This window comes from Heteronotia binoei, chromosome 7 (genome assembly GCF_032191835.1).
Source record: "Heteronotia binoei isolate CCM8104 ecotype False Entrance Well chromosome 7, APGP_CSIRO_Hbin_v1, whole genome shotgun sequence".
Classification (NCBI taxonomy): Eukaryota; Metazoa; Chordata; class Lepidosauria; order Squamata; family Gekkonidae; genus Heteronotia; species Heteronotia binoei.
Genome location: NC_083229.1, coordinates 117,051,543 through 117,077,491, shown reverse-complemented (window position 1 = coordinate 117,077,491; position 25,949 = coordinate 117,051,543). Strand labels below are relative to the sequence as shown.

General features: G+C 42.5%; 1 protein-coding gene across 2 annotated transcripts in view; it reads left to right on the top strand.

The window, feature by feature from the left end:
• Nucleotides 1–25,949, top strand: part of GMDS (GDP-mannose 4,6-dehydratase) — a 402,164-nt gene that overhangs the window by 915 nt on the left and 375,300 nt on the right. The window lies entirely within an intron of this gene.

The window sequence follows — 25,949 nt, the reverse complement described above, 5'->3', positions numbered from 1 at the left end:
GAAGCACCTTTCTGAAGCATAGGCAGCTTCAAGAGGGGATTGGATAAACATCTGGAACAGAGGTCCATCAGTGGCTATTAGCCACAGCTTATCATTGAAACTCTGTGTCTGGGGCAGTGATTCTCTGTATTCTTGGTGCTTGTGGGGGGCCACAGTGGGAGGGCTTCTAGTGTCCTGGCTCCACTGATGGACTTCCTGATGGCACCTGGGGGTTTTTTGCCACTGTGACACAGAGTGTTGGACTGAATGGGCCATTGACCTGATCCAACATGGCTTCTCTTATGTCTGGGGGAGTGATGCTCTGTATTCTTGGTGCTTGTGGGGGGTCACAGTGGGAGGGCTTCTAGTGTCCTGGCTCCACTGATGGACCTCCTGATGGCACCTGGGGTTTTTTGGCCACTGTGACACAGAGTGTTGGACTGAATGGGCCATTGACCTGTTCCAACATGGCTTCTCTTATGTTCTTATGTCTGGGGCAGTGATGCTCTGTATTCTTGGTGCTTGTGGGGGGTCAGAGTGGGAGGGCTTCTAGTGTCCTGGCTCCACTGATAGACCTCCTGATGGCATCTGGGGTTTTTTGGCCACTGTGTGACACAGAGTGTTGGACTGAATGGGCCATTGGCCTGATCCAACATGGCTTCTCTTATGTCTGGGGCAGTGATGCTCTGTATTCTTGGTGCTTGGGGGGGCAGTGGGAGGGCTTCTAGTGTCCTGGCCCCACTGATGGACCTCCTGATGGCACCTGGGTTTTTTTGGCCCCTGTGTGACGCAGAGTGTTGTACTAGATGGGCCATTGGCCTGATCCAACATGGCTTCTCTTATGTTATGTTCTAATGGTTGATTAGTGTGGTACTGTTCGGTTTTGAAAAGAGACGAGAGGGGAAATAAAAGAGGTTTATAAAATTATGCATGGGGTAAAGAGAGCAGGCAAAGAACTTTTTCTTCCTCTCCCAAAATATTAGAACCCAAAGGCATCTAAGGAAGATTCCGGGCAGACAAAAGGAAATATTACAGAGAGAGTGATGAAAATCTTTGTGGCATTAAAAGGGGATGAGGCAGACTCATGAAGGGTACGTCTATCAGGGACTTTTAGTCATGGTGGCAAAAGGGAACTGTCCCATTTAGAGACAATAACATTTTGTAAGCTAGTAACCAGGAAGTAGGATCAGGGGAAGGCCTAGATGGCCTCCAGGTTGTTGGCTCTCTAGGAAAAGTGGTTGGCTGCTCTTGTGAGACAAGGTACTGGACTAGATGGACCACTGGTCTGATCCGTGTTTTTATTCTTATAATTATTTCTATTTCTCAGGGTGTTTCACGAAACAATTTAAAACCCAATGTTAATAGATCCAAAGTCATTAAAACATTAAATAGGTGAAGAGTTTTTCACCAGCGGTTCAGCATCCTCAGCCTAATAACCCCTCAGTCTAAATCAGTGGCCTACTGGTTGGTCTTTAAACCATTCAAGGAGGTTCTCTGGGTTATGGACATTCTTAACTCCTGGAAGAGGACATAACATTGGTGGGAAGCATCAGCAGAAAAAGCCATCTATTGCAGGGGTGTCAAACGTGCAGTTTGGGGGCTGAATCAGGTCCGCGGAGGGCTCCTATCAGGCCCCTGAGTGACTGTCATCTGCTTCCTTCTCCCTCTCTCTTGCTTCCTTCTGCATCACAGCTTGCTTTGCAAGGCTTGCTCAATTGCACAGGAGCTACAGAACAAAACCTCTATTTTCTCCATTGGCTGAGGCTCCTCTCTTGGGGAGGAATAGCTTGCTTTGTCAGGCTCTGTCATTCACACAGCAGAACTACTGAGCCAACCCATATTTATTTATATGCTGCAACACTTTTGTAACAGGTTTGAAAATGCAGGCAACTGTGGATTAGCTTTTATGATAGCAATAATTAGAAAGTATCGCCATTAAAATCTGAAACCCTGGAGGCTGAAAAAATAAGTCTGGCTCCTAAATTTTCAAGGTGGTGCCTGAAGCTGAAGAACTTTTGTCAGGGCCTAGACTACAGATAGACCACTATTTAAAAAAAAAAAAAAACTATAGCCACTTTAAGTACTAGTGGTACCATGGTTGGCATCAATATACCCTGGGGTGAGGCAGCTGCCAGGGCACAGGGCTTCCGACAGGGTCCACTGAAGAAGACGACTGCAGATTTATAACCTGCCCTTGTCTCTGAATCAGAGACTCAGAGCGACTTACAATCTCATATCATCTTTCCCCACAACAGACACCCCATGAGGTGGGTGGGACTGAGAGGGCTCTCACAGCAGCTCCCCTTTCAAGGACAACTCCTGTGATAGCTATGGCTGACCCAAGGCCATTCCAGCAGCTGCAAGTGGAGGAGTGGGGAATCAAACCTGGTTCTCCTGGATAAGAGTCCACACACTTAACCACTACACCAAACTGGAGGGAAGATAAGGTGATATAGCCCCGTTTTGTCAGATCTCAGAAACTAAGCAGGTTCAGTACTTGAAAGGAGACCACCAAGGAAGACTCCACAGAGGAAGGCAATGGAAAACCACCTCTGCTTTCCACTTGTTCTGAAAGACTACTAGCTGGGGTTGCCAAAAGTCAGCTGCAACTTGATGGCACTTTACACAAACACAGGGCTTTTTTTGTAGCAGGAACTCCTTTACATATTAGGCTGTATCCTCCTGATGTAGCTTGCAGTAGGCCCTGTACTAAGAGCCTTGTAAGGTCTTGGAGGATTGGCTACATCAGGGGGTGTGGCCTAATATGTAAAGGAGTTCCTATTACAAAAAAAGAGACCTGCACAAACACATTATTAAAAGAGAAGGAAGTTCCTTAGTACACTCACAGCTGGAAACCAGGTGTCTAAAAGTTCAAAGTTTTCACATTTCATGAATGCTCAGCTCAGTTTGACTGCTCCATCAGACATCTGGAAAACATCACATTCGCACTGAGCATGCTGGCACTGACCCCTCCATTCAGTTGCTAGTGCCCCATTGCCCATGCTCCCAAATGCACACACACTGCTCAGTGCCGCCTGGAAAAAAACTGCAAGCAACTATGAGCATGGGTGATGAGAGGGCATGAGAGCAGATGGGGAAGGATACCCAGGCAAGTACAAAGCATGCTTCTGGGTGGAAGGGAAGAAGGGTATGAACAGAGGCCACAGTGGTGGGCAGAGCAGGAGAGGAGTTCCTGGGAACTCTCTTCCTGGGGACCTCCAAGCCTGGAGTCACCCCTTGGTGGTACTTTACACCTCCTTATAATGGACTGTCGCCAGCTTATCGGACCCTACTTGCAGATGTTGGTAACCATAAGGGATCCAGTGCGGAGATTTTAGGCCTCACAGCTCCAAAGATTCTTTCAATGTCTTCAGGATGAATTAACTGAGACAGTTCCAAACCTCAGGAACATGTCTAATTATTAATGTGGGTTCTATATCACATGGGATGCAACAAATTTTATCTGCAAAGTGTCTAGCAAAATGGTCACATAGAGCATTCTCCTGTTCTCTCTTAATAGCCAGAATATACATTGACGTTTGCAGAATCTCTGTTCCTGGGATTACTGTGAATATTGAGAGGCAGGATCTGCCTGCTTCCTAGTAGCTAAAACCCCCCACCCAAACAGATCCCCCACAAAATTAAATGATGTTATGATATTGATAATGGCACAATAGGAATAAAAATGGGCTGTGACATGTGATCAAATAATGGGCTGTGAGTAAGTGAGTCATGAATCCATGAACTGCGAAGGTTTTACACAAACACGCCTCTGACCATCTGAAACAGCCTAGTTAGGCAGATCTTCATAAACAAAATAGTGGCAGAGAATTAATGCTCCTTTGCTACCGTTTCCACCACAGATCAGGTTTCCATGTTGGGCTCATTGTGACTTTTCCTCAGCTGTTGTTCTAATCATGGCTTCTTGTGCTTTTAGGTCTCCCGGGTAAGCTGTATTCTATGGTGCCAACCATAGGGAGGGTACTCTGGAGCAGTCATACCAATACAGATTCAACTGGTGGAATTTATCTTGTGGAATGCCACAGGGCTCTGTTCTCTCATCCATGCACTCTCTCTATCTCTAATGCACACACATACATATATATGTGTGTGTGTGCATGCATGCGTGTGTGTGCGCGCACCAGGGCTTTTTTTGTAGAAGGAACTCTACACACTTGTGTGTGTGTATGCATGTATGTGTGCACCAGGGCTTTTTTTGTAGCATCTTTTGCATATTAGGCTACACCCCCCTGATGTAGCCAATCCTCCAGGGCTCTTAGTACAGGGGCTACTGTAAAGTCTTGGAAGATTGGCTACATCAGGGGGGTGTAGCCTAATATGGAAAGGAGTTCCTGCTACAAAAAAAACCTCTGGCATGCACGCATATTGTTGGATTACTGCAGTGTGCTTCATGTGAGGCTTCCCCTGAAGACAGCTGGGAAACTATAACACGTCCAAAATGCTGAAGCTCAATTGCTGTGAGGGGCTAGCTACTGGGAACACGCATTGCCCATTTTGAAACAGCTGCCAGTCTGTTTCAAAGTTCATTCTATACTCACCATCTTGTCATTTGCTAAAGAGGACCTTCTGTCCAGTAACGTGTTGAGTCTTCCAAGCTGGGATGTGTCCATTCACTGGTAAAGAAAAAGCTGCACATATCCTCAGGCACTCTTACTACTGATTCATATGGGCCAGGCCATGCCCTGTCATTGCGCTAACATGATCTGATATCATAAGTTTAAGTGCTGAGTCCTTGCTCATATTAATCTGTCAGGCTGCATGGAAAAGGTAGAACTGCAAGTGGCATTCTTTGTTGTCATTAATTCCAGTTTGGATGGGGCCAAAGGTGAAAAGGAACACCTTACTCTCCACACTTGATTTCCCAGATTGTTAGGGTGTGGATGTAATAAATTGTAACAGCAGTTATTTCCTTATGTGTTAGCTGAGGTACTATTTTTTTTTTAAAAAAAGAGTTTGGTATTGACAGAGTTGACTGCGTCACTTGTGGGTGGCTTTTGCTACGCACATTATATACTTAACAGTTATGCTTCCTTGGTGATACGTTATCACCTACATTGTTTAATTAAACAGGATACATGCCGGATGCTTAGTAGCAGTAAGTGATTTACAAGATTGCAATCAGCATTGCAGGCTTGCTGTCAGAACAGATTATCGCTTCAGAAATTTATATATGCTGTGTGTTGCAGTTGTATATCTAAGTTTTTAAAATGTATGTGAAATATCCATCTTACTGGAATATCTGTCAGCTCAGGTTTCTCTGAAGATAGGTGCAGGTGGGTAGCCGTGTTGGTCTAACTTTGTTCTCAGGTTTCTCTGTTGTAGTTACATGATAAAGGGCTCGTTTGTAAATGTTTTTTATTTATAAAACCTGGGGAAGAAGCTATGATGCCTTTAAGAAGCCAATTTAAGAAGGCTATGGGCAAACTGGAACATGTCCAGAGGTCTGGAGACCAAGTCCTATGAGGAAAGATTGAAGGAGCTGGGTATGTTTAGCCTGGATAGGAGATGACTGAGAGGTGATATGAAGTACTTGAAAGGCTGTCGTGTAGCCAGGGGTGGCCAACGGTAGCTCTCCAGATGTTTTTTGCCTACAACTCCCATCAGCCCCAGCCAGCATGGGATATAGACGACGGCGCTGCGTTGTTTTCTATGGCCCCAGAAGGTCAGACTAGAACCAATGGGTTGAAATTAAATCAACAGACTTTTCAGCGAAATATTAGGAAGAACTTCCTGACAGATCAAGCGGTTCCTCATTGAAACAGGCTTCCTCAGGAGGTGATGGGCTCTCCTTTTTTGGAGGCTAGATGGCCATCTGACTGCAGTGCTAATTCTGTGAACTTAGGGGGAGAGGTGCTTGTGATTTTCCTGCATTGTGCAGGGGGGTTGACTAAATGACCCTGGAGGTCCATTCTAACTATGATTCTATGCACTTTCCCACTCAGAGACCCTACTACCCACCTCAATCTCTCACACAAGTTCAGGGTTATAGGGCAGGTAGTCACAGTTCACCCCCCATCTTGTATCTTTTAAAATATGTAGGGAGCCCTGATCCTTTCATGTACAAGATCTGTCTTCTCAAGGACCCCAACCAGACAGCGTAACCCAGTCCCCTTAACAATCAACCCTCATTCTTTTTATACTAGAGAACTCTTTTATTAATCCTCTTCTACACAAGAAGAAGAAGATGATATTGGATTTATATCCCGCCCTCCACTCTGAAGAGTCTCAGAGCGGCTCACAATCTCCTTTACCTTCCTCCCCCACAACAGACACCCTGTGAGGTGGGTGGGGCTGGAGAGGGCTCTCACAGCAGCTGCCCTTTCAAGGACAACCTCTGCCAGGGCTATGGCTGACCCAAGGCCATTCCAGCAGGTGCAAGTGGAGGAGTGGGGAATCAAACCCGGTTCTCCCATTTAAGAGTCCGCACACTTAACCGCTACACCAAACTGGCTCTCCAGTTTAAAAGCTACTCTTGATAATCAGTTAGTTTTATGTCTTCTATTTGACTTGGAACCCTTAAATGATTAAGCAAATGGCTAGATATTTTCTAGCTGTCATGAAGCTCCAGCAATTGATTGTTAATAATTGTGGATAATTGCCTTTTTCTTCTCTAAAGTTTATGATAATTTACTTGTGTAATCTGGTTATGTAATTTGTAATAAATGCGTAATAATGGCATTTGAATTACTCCTCACTCAGGCATTGCACAGAGCTGTTGCAGACTGTGACTCACAGTGGAATCCTAAAGAGAGTTACTCCAGTCGAAGCCCATTGCAGTGAATAGGTTTACATAGGAGTACTCTCCTTAGGATTCTGTTAATTACTGCTTCTCAATGTTGACTCATATTCTAATACACACAAATACAGATATTTCAGTTTGTGTGTGTTTCTTTTGTCGAGACCATACATACACAGCCCATGGAGTTAAACAAACAAGGACTTGATTTTCATTTGTGATTTGAACACAACATGGGATTCTAAAGCTGAACTTTACTTATTTTTTTAAATTTAAAAATGTATATAAAGTTTTATTTAATTTCTGTCTACAGGCAACACAACACTCAATCACACAGCAGGAAAACAAGAAAGCTAACTTGACCATCTAACATGTTTTCAAGACCTGCATTAGATGGCCAAGTCCAACTCAGAAAATACCTGAGGACTTTGGGGGTGGAGTCAGGAGTCCTTCCATTCCCTAAAATAAATAAAAACACAGCGGTGCAATTTCCCTGAATAGCCTTCATTTCCTTGCCCCAAACAGCAGCTGCAGTTCCAGTAAATGAAAGTGAACCGGCACTAAAAAGCAGCCAAAATAAACAGAGTTTGTAAGCACACACTTTTGTGATCTCACTGGGGCTTTATGCACAGGAGCTGCTGTATTTCCAACCAAAGTCTTCAAACTAACACAGGCAAATGAACAGAGAGAGAGATGGAGTTTTCCTCCATCCTATAAACACATTACTATACAAAGAGAGCCCCGTGGTGCAGTGGTAAAGCTGCAGTACTGCAGTCAGAGCCCTCTGCTCACGACCTGAGTTTGATCCCGGCGGAAGCTGCTTCAGGTAGCTGGCTCCAGGTTGACTCAACCTTCCATCCTTCTGAGGTCGGTAAAATGAGTACCCAGCTTGCTGGGGTGGGGGGGAAGTGTAGATGACTGGGGAAGGCAATGGCAAGCCACCCCGTAAAAAGTCTGCCGTGAAAATGTGAAAGCGACGTCACCCCAGAGTCGAAAACAACTGGTTCTTGCACAGGGGACTACCTTTTTATACAAATATATCTGAAAGGAATCCAAAACAAGCACAGAGACTGCTCTCTCTCGCTGTCTGTCTTTCTCTCTCTCTCTCTCACTGACTGGTTCCTATACAGAAATGTCTGATACAAAAGCAAGCAAAGGGATTGTACACTCTGGTACACACACAGCTCTGCTGCTGGCCCCTCCAAATGCAGCTTTCACTCCCTGCTCAAATTTAAAGGCACACACACACACATTTTAAAATACAGGGTGTTTACAGGTTTCTAAGCCTGCGGAGGTCTAAAGGGGCTTCTCCTGCCAGCCAGCGGGGTGGGATAGAGCCTGGAAAACTGGGGTTCCCCCGTTGGAACCAGGGGATTGGGAATCCTAGATGGCACAGACCTTAAGTCCAAGAATCACAGTCTACAGCTTAAGCGTTATGTACATTGCTGTCTGTCGCAATAAAAGCTTATCATCGTTCAGGCCTTCAGTCTATCAGAATCCAAGCTAGCCTCCTTTTTCTGGCCTTTAGGTCAATTATAGACCAATTTCGCACTAGAGCTTTAATCCTGGTTTAACTCTATCCCCAAACTGACTTTCTGCACTAAAATCAGAGAAACCAACTTTATGATTCTATGGTTTTAGTGTAGAAAGTCAGTTTGGGGACAGAGTTAAACCAGGATTAAAGCTCTAGTGCGAAATTGGTCATAGTGTTTTGGCCAGCTGGCATCAGGTGATAACATTTCTTGCTGGAACCCTCTAAAAAATTACCTCATCACTGTTGATCCCCCCTCCCTGCCTGTGGGCCTGCAGATTTTCATGAGAAGCTAATTACTACTTTTGCAGCTCTGTCCTTGAAGATGATAAGGGCTGTGTAGGTAAACCAAGTAGTAACACTGGCAGGATGAAATAAGACAGTTACTATTCTTATTAGTCCTTGGGTGGGGCAGAGGTGCTTCACATTGCAAGCTGGTGGAGATTACAGAGTTTCTTGGCAGTTGAACTTTTGATCCCATAGCCTTATTCAGGCATTTAGGATTCTTTGTTACAGGTTAACTTTCAGTCCGGCAGGTTGCTGTTACATTACATCACCGCTCCTCAGCTAGCCTTGATCCTATCTCAGCTAACACATGCTGAACTGTCCTTCTCACCAACATTCCATCGCCTACTATTGGTTGCTCTTAGGGAGAGGTGGAGCCTAACCTGTCTGTCATAGGAGCACTTTCAGCAGTCCTGTTTTCTTTTTTTGTCCTTAGTTCCTCTGCACCAGGGGTCCCCATTGTGGTGCCGAGGGATGCCACAGTGCCCACCAATACTGGTGCCTGCCAAGCGGGTTTGGCCAGGTAGTGATTTTATCCAGCAAGGTTTCTGATTATTGGAAATTCGATTGACTGTCCAGATTTTTTAAAATGTTGCTTTGATAATAGCTGCTACCACAGCATAAAGAGCTGCAATATGTTAAGTTAAACTGTGGTGATCATTTTGTGATTGGCTTCACCTCCTGATACAGCTTTTTTGCTGTGCCCGTTATGCCATGTCAGAGTTCCAAATGTGCCTGCAGATTCGTAAAGGTTGGGGACTCTTGCTGTACTTTTGCTTGCTGGTATATGTTTATTTTTGTTTAATTTTTTCCCAGTTACTTGCTTTTTGTTTTCAAAACTAGTCTTGCATTTTTCACTACTAGGCTAGTCTGCTGTCACATAATACTGTAAATTTGCCAGAGCTCTGGTAGAAGCATTTCTAAGTTCTTAGCAATGCTAGCAAAGAATTGGTCTGCACCACATTTTAAACATTTTAGGTAGCTTTTGTTCCTTAAATCCAGGGCTTTTTTATAGCAGGAACTCCTTTGCATATTAGGCCACATCCTCCTGATGTAGCCAATCCTCCTGGAGCTTGCAGGGCTCTTTGTACAGGGCCTACTGTAAGCTCCAGGAGGATTGTCTAGATCAGGAGGGTGTGGCCTAATATGCAAAGGAGTTCCTGCTACAAAAAAACCCCTGCTTAAATCTGCTTCCAGTTGAAACAGTCAAATAATTGCCATTGTACAAGACAAAAGTTCAACTAAAAAGAGTATAAAAGATGTATGGTGTGAACAGATATATATTTTAATAATACATTTTTTCATGCTTGTGTATTTTAAACATTTAGTGAGATGCATGTACATGTCCCTAGAACATCTCAAAGAATAACATGTAAGTTAATTCCAAGTCCCCACTGCAAGCCAGAGATTCAAAAAACCCAGACACCAGGTTGTCATGGTGCTCAGAAATTTCCCTGTGGTACCTAAGTTTTTTAGCAATGATATTTTATGATGTTGCTCAGTTAAAATATAAAGCTTATGTATCATTTTACATAAAAATATGTTTTGCTGTATGGAATAAAAATACACATGCATTGTTTAAACAAAGGGCTTGTTCACATACAATATCAAAACAAAATTTGAGTCCAGTGGCACCTTAGAATCATAGAATTTGCAGGGACCTCCAGGAACATCTAGTCCAGGGGTGGGGAACTTGGTGTGGCCCTTGGGGATTGCTGGACAGATACATAGATTGCCATGTGGCAGCCTCCCCAGGGCCAGGCAGGGATCACAAGGCCCTGGTGTACTTTGCGGCAGCCTCCCTGGGGCCTGGCTGGCTGGCCAGAATTGTTGCAGGGCCTGGAAAAGTTACTGTCACTGTTCAGTTTGCACTTGATTATCCCAGAGGGTGTGGCCTAATATGCTAACATTAGGGGATGTGTTCTAATATGCTACTGAGTTCTGCTGGGCTTTTTCTACAAAAAAGCCCTGGACCTATGCATTTGCTTAGGGCGGCGGGCCAGGTGTGGATTTGTCAGATTAGGCTCTCCCCGCATGACGTCAAATAGAAAAACAATTATTTGCATTAATTTTGCTGGCCTGAATCATTCTCCCTCAGTAGAGCACTGTTTTTTAAGTTGATAATTTTTTATGGCCCGTGAATGATGTTATAAATATCCATATGGCCCTTGGCAGAAAAAAGGTTTCCCACCCCTGATCTAGTCCAACTCCCTGCAGGAAATTCACAGATACCTTCCCTCACACCCCCAGTGACATCTGCTCCACATGCAGAAGATGGCCACCCCCCCTCCCCCCCCAAAAACCAGCTCCAGAATCCCTGGCAAAACTAACCTGGAGAAAAATTAATGCCTGACCCCAAAGTGGCAAACAACATTTTCCTTGGGTGTGTAAGAAAGGACCATGAGGACTAAGCACTGATGCAACCCTTCCTGTCTTCCCTCTCGTGATCTGCCTAAGTTCACAGAATCATCATTGCTGTCAGATGGCCACCTAGCCTTTGTTTAAAAACCTCAAAAGAAGGAGAGGTGACCAGCTCCTGAGGAAGTCTGTTAAAGAACAAAGAGGAAGAGAATTTTAATAGTACTGGATTTTTTAATTTTAAAAATAGTGTAACTGAAGTGGGAAAAATAGATTTTTCCTCTCCAGATAATAGAGCATTTACACTTCTCTATATCAACACGTTCGACAAGTTCTGTTGCTCGCTGGCTAGTGCACAGGTTTATTAATCTTGAGGACTACAGGAAAGGTTTGCTTGTGAGTGGTTGTGGTCTTCAAAGTGAGGCTTTCCATGGATATCCTAAACTATTGCAATACTGTGACTACATAAACTAATTTTATATTTACCTTCTAGTTGGTAAAAAGGTAAGAACTTGTCTTCTTGGCTCTTACTGTGTTATAGCTGACTCCTTCTTACACTGATGTTCCAAAAAATCCCTTGCCATTTCACCTCCTATCAGATGTTTTATTTTCCGCCACCACTTTTGTGCAGTTAAGCAGAAAGATAGAGAAGGGGACAACTTTTTAGACTCCGGAAATGTCTTAATATTTTTGATAGTTGTCAGAGAGTTAGAATTCTGTGCTTAAGGTAGTGCTTTCATAAGTATTAATAATCAAATGTATTAAAAATACTCCAACTGAATAAGACATGTTGATAGAACCAAATAGGAGTCAAGTAGCACCTTTAAGACCAACTTAGTTTTATTTAGAACGTGCCGGATTCCTCGTCTGATGATGTGTGCTTAGAGAGCACACGAAAGCTTACGTTCTAAATAAAACTAAGTTGGTCTTAAAGACAACATGTTATAATTAAAGAATTTCTAGTATACTTTGTAAATGGAATGTACTTTAAGAGTAATGCCAACAAATGATGGTATAAGGTACAGTTATGAGACCCCGTGGCTCAGAGTGGTAAAGCTGCAGTACTGCGGTCTGAACTCTCTGCTCACGACCTGAGTTCGATTCCGGCAGAAGTTGGATTTAGGTAGCTGGATTCAAGGTTGACTCAGCCTTCCATCCTTCCGAGTTTGGTAAAACGAGTACCCAGCTTGCTGGGGGGAAAGTGTAGATGACTGTGGAAGGCAATGGCAAACCACCCCGTAAAAAGTCTGCCGTGAAAACGTTGTGATGCGACGTCACCCCAGAGTTGGAAACGACTGGTGCTTGCACAGGGGACCTTTCCTTTCCTATGGTGGAAAAAAATTCTTTGTACATTTCAATTGAATAGGCAGTATGAGCCAAGGATGTTTTACAACTTTGTTGCTTTGAAGCTTTTTTCGTAAGTAGACTTTGTAGTCTTGCAGACTGCAGTTTGTTTTGGGGTATCTGAACAATTTGCTTCCCATTGTTTGCCACTGATGAAACTACATACCTATTGTAACGGCTTCATCTGTGAAGAGTTTCACTGAGAAAATTTATTAATGGGATTCCAGATGGCAAGCAAGTAGATGGGAGAGCAACAGGCTAGACTTGTAAAACAATTTATTGCCAAGCAAAGGGTGGTCTTTTGTCATGAGTAAGGAAGGCTAATGAGTTAAACCCTGTAGGTGTGCAATGGGAAATCTAAAAATCTATAAATTAAACAGTGGGGCACTCTTAGTGGTTTTCAGTATAAACTCTCTCCAGTCAGATGGCAATATATGCCGTATCAGTGGCATAGAGTAGCTGGTCAGCAGCTACTGAGTCTTGAGTTCTAATGCAGCAGAATTTCTTTATTCCTTAGTTCATCTGTCTTAGTTCGACTGTCTTTTGCAGCTTTTCAGCTCTGCAGCTGAAGTGACTACACTGGAATCTGAAGAGCCTCTTATATGAATATATGTGCTGCTACATGAGCCTCAAGCTTACCTTTAATTCCCATCATATCATGCTGTATCAGCAGTTTCCAAATGTCTCCTAAATTTCAAGTGACTTGCTGAGAGGAGACTTCAGAGTCTTTCTCTGCACAAGGAAGTTCCCTGAACCATCTTTTGGACCTGCATTCTTATAGGTGTGCTGCTTCTTTGAAATTCAGCCTCTTCCATCTCATGTTCTCATTATTTGTATATCTCACTAATGGTATCCTGTAAAAAATCCTGCATACTGGTTCAAACTGTTGCCTGCTTTTCTTTTGCTCTGACTTCTTTGGGTCCATCCCGCTTTGAAATAAGGGTGTTAAATAAGAATCCCATTTAAATGAACAATTCTTAAGCTTGTGCTGTTGTAAGGGGATTTCAGTCCATAGATAACTGCCAACCCCAGTGGAAATATTTCACTATGCCTGGAAATAATAAATGTCCTTTCCTTATTACTCTGATTAACCAGACGCACAGGGTTGGGTATCCAAAAGTATACTTGATTTTGGAATATACATCCAGCTGCAGCCTCGCATTGAGCAAGAGGGAAGCTTCTGTTATTCATAAGATAAGGCTTTCAGCTTTGATTTGTGGCTGTTACTCAGTTCTTCTTGTGTAAATGCCTCATTCATGCTTTCTTGCGAGTAGCCATAAGATTTTCCTGTTCCTGAGATATCTAATTTTCCTATGTAGCTGTTTATGTTTTTCTATGCAATGGTGTATGTTTTTCAAAATAGATTTTTAATAATAATAATAATAATAATAATAATAATAATAATTTTATTCTTATACCCCGCCCTCCCCCGCCAAAGGCAGGCTCAGGGCGGCTCACAGAGGAAGTTCCCTGAACCATCTTTTGGACCTGCATTCTTATAGGTGTGCTGCTGCTTTGAAATTCAGCCTCTTCCATCTCATGTTCTCATTATTTGTATATCTCACTAATGGTATCCTGTAAAAAATCCTGCATACTGGTTCAAAAATAATATATATTTTTGTTGGCAGGGAGCACTATTCCCCCCCCCCCTTTTGTCTTGCTGCACTCTTTTATAGGTTGTTTTGAGGGATTGCCTTTTTATCTTGGAAAAAAGAATGAGGACATTTTGAAATAGATCGTATCCAAAGAGTGCTTGTTAATGGTTCCTCATCCTCTTGGAGAGGAGTGAAAAGCGAGTGCTTCAAGGATCTGTGCTGGGACCTGTTTTGTTCAACATCTTTATAAATGATTTGGATGATTTCCAGATGATACTACATTTCCAGATGATTAAATTTACAGATGATACTAAAGTGGAAGGGATAGTCAATACAGCAGAAGGCAGAGACCAATTCTGCATTTATCACTTGCCCCCCTTCTGTGCAGGGCTCCTCACAGCAGCTCTTTTTCCTGGATTCTGCTTTGGCATCTCTGGAATGGGGCTGCGCGTTCCCTGCTTCCTCCTTGCCCCGTGCAAACTCGAGGCTGGGACAAAGGCTAAGAGTCAGGATACAGGATGATATTGACAGGGTGGAAAACTGGGCTAAAATGAATAACAGGGATAAATGTAAAGTTCTGCATTTAGGTAGGATGTAAAATTTCCGGAAATTTTGAAGCTTGGGAAAAAAACACTGGGTTTTTCCCGTTTTTTTCCAGAAAAAAAATGGAAATTTTTGAAAAAATTGAAAAATAAAATGCTACATCAGCGCTCTTTTTTTTCAGATTGAAAGTCATTCTGTTTCTTTACAAACATAAAATATGACTATGGCAATTTTACTTAGCATGAAATTATCATAACTAGCATATTAAAAATATAGTGTATCCAAACAATTATTACAAACTGAATTTACTTTTTAAATAATATTTATTTGTAATTGTAGCAAATGGAGCAACAATCTCCTGAACTGTTTACTAGTTTATGTGGAACATACAAAAAAACTTCCACAAAACAATATTTCCTCTCCACAGTATTAAATGAAAATAAAAAACTCATTCTCACAAAAAGAATTGAAGAGGGGGGAAGTGTATAGAAGGGAGTGTAGGACTAAGTTTCAATGAATGGGCATGACCTAGGACTTGCTTGTCCTCAGTGCACAGAAATTAGAATAATCTGATACCTTACATATTTTTTTGGAAATGATTTGGAAAATATTTGAACACCTTGTCTTAAAATATATTATTAATCATGTTAAAATAAAACATTCCATAATCAATTTTTCTTTTTTTCAATTCTTCAGGGGGAAAAAAGGCTTCAGGGAAAAAACAGAGAAAAACCTGTTTTTTCCCAAATTTTTGCAGTTTTTTTTCCAGGCCTTCACATCTCTAGGTAGGAAAAACCCAAATCATCATCAATTTATTTATTTATTATATTTATATCCTGCCCTGCCCTATCGGGCTCAGGGCACTTAACGACAGTTAAAATACATAATGTTAAACTAGAAGACAATAAAATTATTAAAATCATTTCATACACATATAATGCCGTTACAGTTACAATCCTGAAATCCAAGATGGTGTTAGTATTATTAGTTCGTATTAAGGACTGCATACAATAATGTTGTTAACAGCCCCATACACTGAATATGAATTAACAATGTGATGTGTTAGGTAAAAAGGCTGTATCAACAGAAGTATAGTGTCCCGATCGCACAAAGTGATGATATCGCTTTGCTGTGGTTAGACCTCACCTGGAGTATTGTGTTCAGTTTTGGGCACCACAGTTTATGAAGGATATAGACAAGGGGGAATGTGTCTAGAGGAGGGCAACAAAGATGGTGAGGGGTCAGAAGACCCAGTCCTATGAGGAAAGGCTGAAGGAGCTGGGTATGTTTAGCCTGGAGAGGAGATGACTGAGACATGATACGATCACCATCTTCAAGTACTTGAAGGGCTTTCATATAGAAGATAGTGCAGAGTTGTTTTCTGTTGCCACAGAAAGTAGTTCCAGAACTAATGGGTTGAAATTGAATCAAAAGAGCTTCCAGCTAAACACTAGGAAGCATTCCCTGACAGAGCAGTTCCTCAGTGGAACAGACTTCCTTTGGGAGGTGGTGGGCTCTCCTTCTTTGGAGGTTTTTAAACTGAGGCTGGATGGCCATCTGACAGCAATGCTGATTCTGTGACCTTAGGGGGAGGTATTTGTGAGTCTCCTGCATAGTTCAGGGGGTTGGATTAGATGATCCTGGAGGTACCTTCCAATTCTATGATATGTGGGGCAGATGAGATGCTGGTGCAGAATCAGTGGCTGTTGAAGCACAAGTAGCTGGATGAGAGGAACTCCCTGGCTTCAGGATCAGTATTTGGCATCTATCCTTGAACCATATTGGGATTCCCTGAAGAGGGGGGAAGGGGCGACAGTGAGAGCAGAGCTACGGATGAGCAGCATATTAGAAGGTTTTTGGTGATCTGCCATTTGTGTAAGTGGACCAACTACAGCTAGTAAATAACATCTGTAGAATAAGACTGTGGTTTGAGCAACCAGCCATTGTGATAACTGAACAAGGGGAGGTCATGGAGGAAACTGCGCGTCTGCATAGATAGCTGATCCCTCCATGGTGCTAGCCCCCTACATCCACCTTGCTCCTAGCTCTGTGGCCCCAGGATGAGAGCTGCTTGCAGAGAGGTGGCTCTGGAGATGTACCAGTAGCGAAGCTGCTCATGTCCCCATTCTCATTGTTGCCTTGTGGCATGAGGTGAACGTACGGAATGTCCACGGCAATGAGCCGCTTGGCAGGCAGTCCCTGCCACGCCTCCTATTCATGGCTTCTCTTTGCTCAGGCCCCTCATTAACGTAACCAAATCACCCACAGGCTTGTGGAACCCACTGTACAACTGTCAAGGAATGCACCTCTTGTTCTTTCATTAAACATTGATTAAAGGGAAACATTTGGTGTTTGTCATGAGAAGAATAGCAAGTCGCCTTTGTACCTTTGGACAAAAACACTTCAGGGACCAAAACATCATTTGTCTACCAGGATGGCACTAAGGTGCCAGTGCCTTCCTGCTTCACAACCCCCCTGCAGTTCATGCTGTGATTTATACTTTATACAAGGTTGGGAAAAGAGACTCTAGATAATTCTCCATCCCTCATAAAATGGCCATTCCCTGAGCCATCTGTTAGAACACTGTCCCATTAACAAAACTTCATAGGTTTGAATGTTGTGTTAGCTGGATGGCCTCCCACTGATGCAAATTTCTAACCTTTTAGAAGCTGGCATTTCTGTTGTTAGTTGAGCAGCTTGCTTCAGTTCTCCTTAGGCATGGGTTATTCTTTTCCACAAGTTAAGCCATACCTGGCTTACCAAAGGGGGAAAAAAAAGACTTGAAATGATTATTTGTGTTTACTCCATAACCATAACCTGGTTAACTATGCCTTATGATATAACTGTGTAGTTAGAACTGTAACTGGTAGCTCTTTATTTTTCTATATGATTGCTATGTTCCTTTGAAAATATTCCACACTCTTTAATGTATATCTTTTGACTGTATCTGGTTGTTTGGTACTTCAGATGTTGTAATCTAAATTCAGTGTCTTAGATCAAAGTGTCCACCTACTGGTAATTGGTTCATAGAAACTCATTCTATAAGAGTCCTACCTAGTAGGTTTGACATTCTGGTTTGATGAGGACTCACACTGCAGGTTGGTTGTGTAACTGTGAGCTTTACCCTTCACATCAAGGATCCCCTGTATTGGGAATTTTTGATGACACCCCACCTTGTAGACCATCGCAGCTCAAAAGGGAGACACAGTCATTCTTTATGCAGCTGTATGGTGCCCCTCCCAAAGGGGGAATGTTACCAGGCTTGCTCCAGTGCCTTGATCCCTACGGGTCTCAGGGTCAACCCCCCTCAGTAATAGACCATTGTCCCCTGCACGTGGACATGAACAGGAGACCTAGTAAGTTGGTGCTTCCATCTTCACTGGTCTTATGGACCACAGAGGGAATGCACCACTGGCCTGTTCGAGAGGCATGGGAAATAGATGTGGGACTGATCTCCATCATGGCAGGGGTGTCCAAACAGCAGGGGCTTTCTTTTGGTCAGCTTTTACCTTTTATTCTTTAACGATTTTGGGATCCTGAGGCTGGTTTTTACCTTTTATTCTCTAACCATTTAACCGTTAACCATCCCCTGTAAAGGGGAAAGAGAGCCAGTGACAGCAGAGCTAGAAACCTCCACGCAAAATGCAAATGTTATGTCCATTTCACACTTGTACATGAACTTGTTTCCGATGGCTAAGAACGTCTGAAAAGCCATGCTGTTTCCAGAGTGATCAACAGTCTCATCAAGGAAGGAGGGGCATGGAGGGAACTGCACATCCATGTGGATGGCTGATCCCACCATGGAACTAGCCTTGTAGGGTGGGTGGTCGTAGGGCTCTGGGATTATTGTGAAGGGCTGCAACTCCTCTCTGCACGTGTACCCGTAGTAGTGTCTTCTGTCATGATAGCCCTGTCCCTGGAGGGCCAGTGGGAAGGCCTGGAGGGGTTGGTTTCCTCAAGTCTTTGAAGGGCTGCCACTTAGAGGAGGGCAGGGCATTGGTCCTGTTGGCAGTAGAGGGGAGGACTCACAATAATGGGTTTAAATTAAAGGCGGGAAAGTACCAGCTAGATATTACTTATTTATACAGTCAGAGTTGTATAAATAATTATTTATTTATACAGTAAGAGTTGTTCAGCAGAGGAATCAGCTCCCTTGGGAGGTGGTGAGCTCCCCCTCCCTGGCTGTCTTTAAGCAGTGGCCTTGTCAGGGATGCTCTAGGCTGATCCTGCATTGAGCAGGGGATTGTACTAGATGGCCTGTACGTCCCCTCCCAACTCTGTGATTCTAACGCTATAGCTTAGAATGGCCACGGTGCTGATTGGTGTTGCAACTGGCAACCGACAAAGCATGTTAAATGCTTTGTGTCATTCTAGCTTCCTATTTGCCTGTCCAAATCTACCAAGGGCTGCTAGGATCCGGGTAGCCCTTGCAGGTCTCTCTACAACCCTATGTAATTAACCAGTTTGGCTTCCAAATGAGAAATGTTATTGGGCAGGCCACTCTGCAGCAGCCAGCAGTAACCCTCACGCTGCCTTTGGTGAGGTGGGACCACAACACCACCCAGGCACCTTCCTGAGGACACCACTCACACAATTCTCTCTGAGGATCCCTACAGTGCCAGTACAACCCCCTCGCTCCTTCAAGATTTCAAGCTGGGAGCTCCCTTCAATGTGTACATTGCTAGTGCGTTCTGTTGACTGGGTGGAGGGGAACCAGCCCATGACCTTTCCCTCCCCCCATCTGTATAAGGTCCTCCAGCAGTACTACTATGAGGATGATGCCCATGCCCCTGTTGTGTCCGGAAGGGGCATCTGGCTCACCCAGCATCCTCCACACCCTCCAGCAGCCTAGAGCAGGGGTGGCCAAGCTGCAGCTCAGAAGCCACATGTGGCTCTTGAAGCCTCCACTGCCACATCAGCTAGCTTGTAGAAGGCATTTCTCTCTTTAAATCACTTCTCCAAGCCAAACCAACTGGCAGGTTGGAGAATCCATTTAAAATTAAAGTTGCTTTATTTCCACCTCTGCCTCCTTCCCTCCCTCCTTCCTTCCTTCTCTCAAACACCTGATATCCATGTCTCGCGGTTCTCAAACATCTGAGGTTTATTCTATATGGCCCTTTTGTTAGGCAAGTTTGGCCACCATTGCCTTAGAGACATGTTAAAGGGAAAATGTCACCAAAACAAATCTCATATCATTATTGCGGTTAACATATGAACATATGAAGCTGCCTTATACTGAATCAGACCCTTGGCCCATCAAAGTCAGTATTGTCTTCTCAGACTGGCAGCGGCTCTCCAGGGTCTCAAGCTGAGGTTTTTCACACCTATTTGCCTGGACCCTTTTTTGGAGATGCCAGGGATTGAACCTGGGACCTTCTGCTTCCCAAGCGGATGCTCTACCACTGAGCCACCGTCCCTCCCCTAACCTATTACCAGGAGACTAATAACTGGTGGAAGCTGGTTGGAAGTCTGAATTAAAACCTTTATGCTGGTTATCTTAGCAAAAGACAATGATAGCAAGGGACATCAATCTACACAATGTCTTCTCCTTGTAATTGAAAATGGGTATTGCGGCAGCTGTTTTCTTCTAAAACAAACCAAATTCTTCTACAGTTATTTGCGTGACTATATTTAAATGTCAAATTATAGTTCAGTATAACTAAGGAGGAAAAATGATTGTTTCTTAAGTGCTGAGCAAATAATTTATGAAATTCTCCAAAATGAATTACCGGCTGATTGGATTTGGTAGCACAGGATATTCCCACAGCTAGAAGCAGAGGAAATCTAGCTTTCCCTTTAGAGCCAACCTAGTAGCCAGTTCAGTTAAAGACATTTCATACGGTTTCTCAGTTCTTTCATCATGCTTAGTTGAAAATAAAAGCTTGTTCTCAATTGTGCGAGGTTGTGTCTTTGATTAAGGTTTGGCGTAACTATTTTAGACAGTTATTTATACAAGTGTAAAATATATATCTTGTTAAGATTAAATGACTTATGCTCTGTGTGACAATTTATATTTCAATGGAAATTGTATTTGTGTTCCTATGTATCTGTATCTATATATAAAGTAACCAATCTGATAATTTCTGGGTTTTTTTTTTTACTATGAAGCAGCTTGGTTTTTTAGCAGCACAGTTAAATTGACTTTCACTTTGTTTCCATCTGAGATTGATGAGGTTATTGAGAAAGTGTTACTTTTCCTCCCAAAACAAAGGTGTCACATTAACTTGCAGCCAATTCCACCCCCCCCCCCCCTCTGGGACACCTCAGTAAATGAGTGCTGCCTGCCTAGGTGTAATAAGATATATTCCAGGCCCTGATATACTACTGATGAAGAAAAGCAGTATTTAAAAGCTAAACAGAACCCTGCAAACACAACACTTTTATATGCATTTTCTTTGTATGTTGCAACGATGTGCGTATGCGTAACTAGGCTTCTATGAATCGTCTTTTTCTGTACTAATTTGTTAATTTGGTATTGAAACAGCCGGTATCCATGTACACGTCCTTGTCTTGTTTTGCAAAGCAAGTCAGTCGATGGCCCTCCCCCCTTTAGAATTGTGCCCACCACTTTGACTCACAATTTGAAAGAACTGGATCTTCAGTTACCTGAATGATATTAATTTTGTTAATGATGATGTTAATCTATATCACTATAAGGAAGTGATTATGTGAGGAGAGTGGTGTATTTATGAGGATAGCTGGAATTCTATAGACTTGGGAATGAACAGTAATCACACCAGCCATCCTTTTATATACGAGCCAGTGACGAGCAGTAGTTCGAGCATCAGATTAGAATCTGGGAGATCCAGGACTGAATCTTTCTTCTGTTATCGAAGTTTGCTGGGTGACCTTGGAGCCATTCACACACTCTCAGTGTATATATTTAATAGCTTATCTTATTGTTGGCAGTTTCGTACTATGTCGTGATTTCATCTCTAATCTATGGCTGAAATTTAGACGTATCGGAATTTAGATATATTAAAATGGCCTTCGTGCTTTGTTTTTAAAAAAGGGTTTGAGATAACTTGGCTCCATATACTGAGCAGCATGTCTAGTCTCAGCTACTTCTAGCCACTCTTTCAGGTGATCTTAGAGGTTTTATGTGAGCCGTGATCAGGCTGTGGGTTGGAGCCCACCACCCACCTCACTTGTAAGTATAAAGGCTGGCAGAGCAGGGTCTCTGAAGACTTTCTGTAGGCAGGTTTGTATAGGAAAAGGTTGCTTGCAGCTCTGCTGATCCAAAACCATCCACATATTACCTCTTAACTGGGATCAGCCGAAATGACACCGAACACTGTGCAGGTTTTCAAGTTCTTCATAATGCTTTGCAAAGCTGAATGTTATGGATTTTTTTTTGTTTAACTACAAGTGTCGCAACACCTGCAGTAGTCTCTTCTGGCTTCAACTAGTTTCTGGCCTGCCAAGGCTGCATGTAAGACAGAGCTTGCCCAACAGGCCAGTAGCTTCACTAACTGATACCCAGCTGCGGCTCTCTTCCCAGCGCTAACAAGGCCACAGGGCAGAGATGGTGTTTTCTGAGGGACGCTATTGTCCAACAGAGAGACAGTCCCCAAAGGCAACCATGAAGCTGTGGCATGAATGATTAAAGGTGCAGCATCTTCCCCTTTGGTGGCTGAAACAGTGCTTATGTGGATGTAGAATCAGCAGCCATGAGCAGGGCTTTTTTTGTAGCAGGAACTCCTTTGCATATTAGGCCAATCCTCTTGGAGCTGACAATTGGCTCTTACTAAGAGTCTGTAAGCTCTTGGAGGATTGGCTACATCAGGGGTGTGTGGTCTAATATGCAAAGGAGCTCCTGCTAGAATGCCACCCCTGGGTATCCCTTTAAGAGATACCCACCCAACACATAGCTGCTTTGAGTTACCTGGAATGGTTTATTTTATTTATTTATTGAGTTAGTTTTCAGGCTTTTTGTAGAGAGCGTTTTGCCAGCAATATTCAGAAGGCTTTTGCATCTGTTAAAGAAGAGCGATTCAGCACCAACCTATTTCATTTTTATTATAATTGCAATATAACATTTGGTATGATATAATTTTTTTTGTGATAGTTGTTGTTAGTGGTTTTTTCTGTGATTTACTTGGGGCAGCTGTGCTCTTTGTGCAAAGTCTGTGAGTTTCTCAGCAACATTTGTTTTGCCAGCATAGAAAATGAAATGCTGGACTAGATGAGCAGCAAGGTCATAGTTCACCACCAGTGCCAAAAAACATGGGGCTCCTTTGGATGGGTCGCCATGCCAAATAAATTTGTACTTGTGGCCACAGTATCAGAATGGTTGAAAATCACAGGTGTAGCCATTCCCTCAAGGCAGTAGGTTCAAGGCTTTTTAGGGCCCTGAAGGTCAGAACAGAGACCGCAGATTGGGCCCAGATGGAAACTGGTAGCCAGTGTAGTTGTTGTACAGTATGCCTCATGAACCTCAAGATATTCCAAATACGATTAGCAATTTGGTGCTAAAATCTTCCATATCTTTGGCAAGTAATTTCAATAATCATATGTCTGTGTTTCTATAGTTGATGACAAGCAGTTTCTATAGTTCTAGCAGGATACCCAGTTGTAAAACTGGAATAAATAGTAATGTTTAAAATCATGAACTTTTGGTAAAAAAAAATGTTATTTTAGGCAATATGAATCCAATCTAAATTTATTATAAATGGAAATAGGGTTAGTTTATGTATCACAGTTGAATTTCAGTTGGAAAGTCCTAGTGATCTGGGAACAGTGTAGAAATGTAAGCTGTAAAAATGAGCTAATGCTATAATATTTTGATTATGGGTCTCACCAGCTGCTGCCTCATTTGAAAGAGGGGAGAAAAATGGTACATAGGGTTAGAAATAATATATAATATATCTTGAAACGATGTACTGTGAGTGTGCATTTTGAAAGATTATAATTCTGTAAATTAACGTTTAAGCAGTACTATGGGAACCGGAAACTTGCAGCTTCTCACTTTTGCTAGTTTCCCACCCATTGTCATGTCATGTTCTATCAGTTGGAAAGACCTAGAAAGGAAGTACAAAGGATGTGAATGCCACTATTGGTTCAAAATGTTCCAGGATGCTTGGAAAGTCTGAGAAATAGGTCTGGCAAGACCCTATTGATAGGATTCAATTACAAATCAGATCTGTTTCACGTCAACATCTGAATAATCTGGATTTTACATGCACACACTCCTCGCACACTGCTTTTGGTGTCCCCGTTATTTTAACGTCAGATTTTAACAGGTTTTGCAACCAAAGCAGAATGCTGAACGCTTTTTTTTGGGGGGGGGGGGTGTTAATCGCATGATTCTTATATTTCCCTGAGCCATTCGTGGGAAGGGCGGGATATAAATCTCGAAATAAATATTTATGGAACTGTTTTTTCAATGTTTCCACTGGCTTTGTGAGATATCTGGTTTGTAACCAAGATTCTAATAAGATCTCTGTCAGACTTCAGGTACTAAAAGTCATTAAGAATGCATGTATGGTAGAATATTTATATTCTAAGACTTTATTTCTTTTCTTCCACTGATCTATGAAAGTTTACAGAACAGGATTTATATCAAACAGGTATGAAAAATTGAGAGAGTTCTAAATGAACCACAAAATGTGTCCCTTATATACCATAGCCTGTCACTCCACATGAATTTATGCATTGCCTCATCCCTGGTACAGTAGAATGTTCTCAGAGCGGCCCTGTCATTTTAGAACTTCATAGCACATCTAATGTGCCCTCTGAGTAATGAGAAATTTTGCAGAAAAACCCCTCCCCATTGCCAGTTATGGACATCACACACACACACACACTGTGGCTAATAGCCACTGATGGACCTCTGCTCCATATTTTTTATCTAACCCCCTCTTGAAGCTGGCTTCAATGTATTGACCCCCCAAATATTCTTGAGGATTGCAGCTATATCTTAAGTGATTGTCCTTCAAAAATTATATGTTGGAATAGAACATACCCGTTTTTCCTTAGATTTATCAAGGAATAATGGTTGTTTTGAGCATTGTGTATATAACATTAACATTAAGCACAAGATTGAATAAGATTGTTTTTTAACCGTTATGGTGGAATCTTACTAAGAAGTAAGACTTGCTGACTCAGTGGAATTTCCTTTAGCATAAACATGCTTGGTATAGTGCTGTGAGCCACATAGATGGTCGTGCTTTCTTTGATTGTATTTTTAATATTTTATGCATGGATGTATATAGTTTGAGGGTAGTAAGTTATATATTTTAGGACATAAAACACACCGTTGCATCAGTGCATGCAATCTATTTTGTTGACAGATTGTGAAATAAAAAAATATGTATCCGGTTGAACTTGATGGTCTTTTTAACACATATTTGAGAGACTGTTAATGAATCATGTAAGAGCCCCGTGGCGCAGAGTGTTAAAGCTTCAGTACTGCAGTCCTAAACCTCTGCTCACAACCCGAGTTCAATCCCTGGCGAAAGCTGGGTTTTCAGATAGCCGGCTCGAGGTTGACTCAGACTTCCATCCTTCCGAGGTTGGTAAAAGGAGTACCCAGCTTGCTGGGGGGAAAGTGTAGATGACTGGGGAAGGCAATGGCAAACCACCATGTAAAAAGTCTGCTGTGAAAACGTTGTGAAAGCTATGTCACCCCAGAGTTGGAAACGACTGGTGCTTGCACAGGGGACCTTTTCTTTCCTAATTAATCATGTAGCTTAGGGGAAATGATTTATGCCTTTTACAATTTGTAGGATCTTCTTCAGCCATAGGCTTTTTTTGCTGAGCCATGCTTAGGATACATTTATTGTCTCCGTGGTCTGGTTTCCCTCCCTACGTGGAATATGCATGGTAAACTGTCAGCTTATTGCCATAACCTGCTGGTTTATGTATTACAAGTTGAGAGAATATTTACAGAGTTCATAGCACACAAGTGAGTAGTTTGTACTTGTGGAGTCCTCCTCCCAGGATTACCTGTAGTTGGTGTGCTCCTCTCTCCTGTTTTTTCCTAACTGTGTGCAAAACAAAGAACAGGAAGAAAAAAATCATTATGGATAGAAATAATTCTTCAGAGGAATCAAGTGAAACAGCTCCCAATCTCGAGTTTCATAAACTTGCAAATAGGCATGAAATACTAATATAGTATAATGACCCCAGCCTAACCTGGATGGACAGGCTAGCTCGATTTCAGATCCTGAAAGCTAAGCAGGGTTGGAAAACCTTATGGAGTTGCCATAAATTGGCTGTAACTTGATGGCACTCCACACACAGACACATAATGACTCTGTATAACAACCATAGGAAGGCCATTTATCTCGGAGAAACAAAAGCAAAGCAGGAGCAAACAGCTGAAGAGAACAAACCAGGTCTTTAGTAGTACATATAAAAAGCTGGGGAGAGAGTAAGACAGTAACTGTAATATTTAAAGTGAAGGGAATTATTTATGAGTTGAGAGGTTCATTTGCTTTTTCCTGGTGGAAGTCATGCCAAGGATTTATATATACAAATGCTTACATTAACTGGATATTACATATATCCTGTTACCAGTTCAGTACAGATTTACAGCACTGTTTAGATGTGGGGC